The sequence below is a fragment of the Ochotona princeps genome, chromosome 4 (genome assembly GCF_030435755.1).
Source record: "Ochotona princeps isolate mOchPri1 chromosome 4, mOchPri1.hap1, whole genome shotgun sequence".
NCBI classification, from domain to species: domain Eukaryota; kingdom Metazoa; phylum Chordata; class Mammalia; order Lagomorpha; family Ochotonidae; genus Ochotona; species Ochotona princeps.
Genome location: NC_080835.1, coordinates 73,349,220 through 73,353,617, shown reverse-complemented (window position 1 = coordinate 73,353,617; position 4,398 = coordinate 73,349,220). Strand labels below are relative to the sequence as shown.

Here is a 4,398-nt window from a genome sequence, read left to right as displayed (position 1 = left end):
ACTTGTGGGACGCATCAGTCTTGTTTGTGCCTTGGCCATTCCCACTAGCTCAATAGACTATTCTTCCTCCTGTTCTTCAGGTTTCAGCTCAAAGAGGCCTTAGCTGACTACCTCGTAAACATGGGCCTGGCTTCCCAGATACACTAGACTACCACATGTCCAGAAACTAGACTAGCATGCAGCAGTACATAGTGGGTACTCAGTAAATATGTCTACTGTAAAGATTTATTGGAAAGGCAGAACTACAAGGACAGAGAATAGGCGAGAGAGAGAAGAGAGGTCTTTCTGCTGGTTCACTTTCCAAATAGCTAAAAAGGCCAGAGCTGGGCCAGGCCAAAGCCAGGTCTCCCATTTGGTTCAAGGGTCCAAATACTTGTGCCATGTACTTCTGCTTTCCCATGCACATTAGCAGGGAGCTTGGATAGAAAGTGGAACAGCCAGGATGCTGGCATCAAAGGCAGCTGCAGGGAGGAGAGAAGAGGCAGAGAAAACAATCTTGTTGAGATGGGGGTGGTGGGGAGGAAAAAGGACAGCACAATGACTCAGTTGGCTAATACTCCACTCTCTGGCACTGGCATCCCACACAGGGGCCAATTTGTCTTCTGCCTGCTCCAGTAAGAAGCCTGATTCAGCTTCTTACTGATGGACTGGGAAAGTGTGGAGGATGGCCCAAGTCTATGGGAGGCCTGGAAGAAGTTCCTAGCTTCTAGCTTCATGTCAGTTCCATTCTGGTTGTTGCAGCCTCTTGGGGAGTGATGGAAGATCTTTCTCTCTGTCTTTCCTTCTCTCAATAAATCTGCCTTTCCAATAAAAACAGATAAATATAAATAATAATAATAACAACAACAATAATAATAGAAATCTTGGGCAATGTGGGATAAGCGGGAGGCTGCTGAACGTTGCTTGTCTGTGTGAACTCCGCTTTAGAGGACTTTTGGGATCCACTAATTCTAGGCTGTTGACCCCAACTCTCATTTCCCTATCCTGTGAGGAATTTGTGCAAGGTTGTGGGAGAAGCCCCAGGAAGTCTCAGTGCCCCGGTCTTCACCATCTGGGTGCCTGACATGAGCCGAAGGCTCTGTGAAGCCCCTGGTTCTGGGCTTCCCAGTGGAGACCTTCTTGTGCTATCAAAGGCTTCCAGGAAAGCGAGCAGAGGGCTTTCAAGTTTCATCACCAAGAAACAATCATTGAGCAGCTGGGAGTATTTACCTTGATCTGAACAATGCATCATGCACACATGTCTCAAAGCATCACTTAGCACCTACACATATGTGCAACATTTATGTGTGGATTTCAAGAAGTAGAAAGTTCATTCATTTCAGACCAGCAGACCTCCTAACTACTGAGATGACTGTGAAGCAGGGCCATGGAAAGATATTGTGGATGCAGCCTTCCTTGGAAGGCTGGAAGGCCTGGAAGTCAGGGCTGGACTGTCAGACTGTTAGCCCTGCTGTCCCAGGGGAGAAAGCTGATGTAGTTTACACCATGGCACACAGATAATGCAATGGGATTTGTTCTACTCATGGTGACCAACAACACCAGCCACCCCCAAGTGAAATAGATGCCCCCTTTAGGGGCGTATCTGACCCACATGGGTCTCTCCAGGGCTGAGGGACTCACTCACCCTCCCCACACACAGCTAACCCATTTGTGACTCAGCAGTGGGTCACAGCACACCTATTGGGAAGCTCTGATTTCAAACAAGCTCATCATTTAGCAGATGAGAAAGCAGATGTGGAAGCAGAAGTGACTTGGCTAAGTTCCCCCTGGGGCCATCTCCAGAAGAGGAACTGAAGTTCTGGGAGAGATTGTGTTGTCTGCTCTTGAAAGATGAGAGCATACTGGGTCATGGAGGAAGGTCAAAACGCTTGGTCCAGGGCAAGGCAGTGCGGGTCAAGTAGCATTAAGAGACCTGACTCTGCAAAGAAGAAGCCCAACAAGAGCCATCCTGAGTCTCCACAGTCTCTCCAGCCTTGGGCTAAGAACTTTCCATGCCTTACCATTTATGCCCTATGAGAGGGCGTGATATTAACCAAGTTGCTGTGCCAGCTTTCACGGACACCAGAGAGCAAGACCAGGGGATCTGTCTCCAGAGTTCAAGATCCCTCTGGAACAGGAAGCAGGCTGGTCCCAGGGCCCCAGACCTTCACACCCAGAGCCAGAGAACTCACACTTCTAAAGAACAATGGCTGACTCTGCTCTATGTAAGCTGAAGGAAGATTCTCCACCCTCTCCCAATGCCCTACCTCGTAACTTCCATCCCTGCTGCCACCACATGGGCAACCTCTAAACGTGACCTGCCATCTTGCCCACATGGACCTTCTATAATTCATCTGCCAGGCAACACTTCCCCTTGCTGGGTAGCGTCACTGGCCAGGGGCCTTAGGGGCACCTGCAATACACAGAGAAGTAAATCACAGATACCCAGCTTCAGCAAAGCTGTGTTTGGCACAGCCTAGAGCCCAAGTCCAGCCTCTTCCATCTGGATCTGGCTGGTCATACCATCCCCCTTGGCCCAAGTCCTTGGATCTTTCTAGTCCTCTCTAGTCAAACTGCCCTCTCAGTTGCCACCTGACAGCCCCTATACCAGGATAAGGGCTCCTCCTTCACAGCCTCTTTCCTTGTACCCCCTCCTGTGAGACCTCCCCCTTGGCTAGGTCCAGCTTCACTAGCCTCACTGCCCAAAACCCAACAGTGTTCAAAGGAGAGCTCTTCTCTTCTCTTCTCTTCTCTTCTCTTCTCTTCTCTTCTCTTCTCTTCTCTTCTCTTCTCTTCTCAGTAAACTGCCTGCTTTTCCAGATGTCATGGTTTGCCTTTAGCCTGTCTCAACTCTGTGTCATACAAACACAGCTATTACAGTCAGACTGCATAGTGAAAATGGAAACAAAATCCCATTTGACCTAGGCATTTGACCTACCTCATCACACCATATTGTCCTGCATAGCACTCCTACAAGTATAGCATTATAGATGTTAGACGCTTGGCCCTGCAGTTAGGATACCTGCATCCTCATTTCATCAAATATCAGAGTGCCTGGTCCAAGTCCTGTCTGTTTTCCATCCAATCCAGCTTTCTGCTAATGAACAACCAGGTATGTACCAGATGATGATTCCATACTTGGGTTCATCCTGTCCACATGGAAGACCTGGGGTGGGGATGGGGGTTTCTGGACACCAGGCCCAGATCCTGAAATTGGGAGAGAGTGAACCAGCAGATGGAGGATTCTCTCTTTCTCTTTCTCTCTTTCCCTGCCTTTCAAATAAAATGCAAGTAAACAAATTAAAATTTCTTTTCAGTGAAGATTTTATATGCATTCTCTTATCCAAGGCCAACTTCTGGAATATAGACTGTCTCCATTGTGCCCTTGGCTGGTACAGTCCCTGGCATCTACCACCTCCCTGTTAGAAAGTCCATTGAGTGAATGATTGGATAACCTAGATACTCAGATTGCAACTCTGTACTTGCTGCTGACAGCCGTGTGACCTTGAGCAAAAAGTCACTTTCTGTCCTAGGAACTCAGTCTTTCCTCTGCTAAGTGGTATTGTTGGAGGAGGTGGCTGAATGCATCTTTCTGTACAAAGGTTCAGAGGTGAATGAAGGCCAAGGTTCTTCCAGTTTTGCTCCTACTCGAGCCAAGACAGTTGGTATTAGAAGAAACACATCTTCCCTTCCTGTAAGGTACGCTCGCCCCCGCGAAGACGGCCCCGCCTGAAAGTCGCCCCGGCTGTGCCCGTGGCCGCGGGTGAGACTCGGCGCCTACAGCCACCGGGGCTTCAGCTCGCCCCCCGCTGCCTCGTGCGGGGGGGGGGGGGGGGGGGCATGAAACACAGGCCCCGATAGTGGCGGCCGCGCTGACCGCTTCCCGCGTGTCCCCGCAGGACGAAGCCGCCGGACACGACGGCTACGGACGGAGGGTTGTCGGCGTGCAGTGAGGGCTGAGCCCGACTGCCTGCGAGGGATGCGTGCTTGTAGGTGACAAAGCTGGCCACGTTGGGCCCGGCGCCGTGGCCTAGCAGCTAAAGTCTCTCTGGAACGCACCAGGATCCCATATGGGCGCTGGTTCTAATCCCTGCAGCTCCACTTCCCATCCAGCTCCCTGCTTGTGGCCTGGGAAAGCAGTCGAGGACGGCCCAAACCCTTGGGACCTTGCACCCGCGTGGGAGACCTGGAGGAAGCTCCTGGCTCCTGGCTCCGGATCGACGCAGCTCTGCCCATTGTGGTCACTTGGGGAGTGAATCGACGGATGGAAGACCTTTCTCTCTGTCTCTCCTTCTCTGTGTATATCTGACTTTGAAATAAAAATAAGTTGGCCACCTTTAAAAAAAAAAAAGAGAAGAAGAAACACATCTTATGTGAGATATGAGCTCGTCTGACCCAGGCCCCAAGTAAGAACGCAAT

At 50.5% G+C, this 4,398-nt stretch overlaps 1 pseudogene; it reads left to right on the top strand.

Annotated features, from left to right (window-relative positions):
- The first annotated feature begins 3,703 nt into the window (after positions 1 to 3,703).
- Positions 3,704 to 3,842, top strand: LOC118759636 (small nucleolar RNA ACA64; annotated as a pseudogene).
- The last annotated feature ends 556 nt before the right edge of the window (positions 3,843 to 4,398 follow it).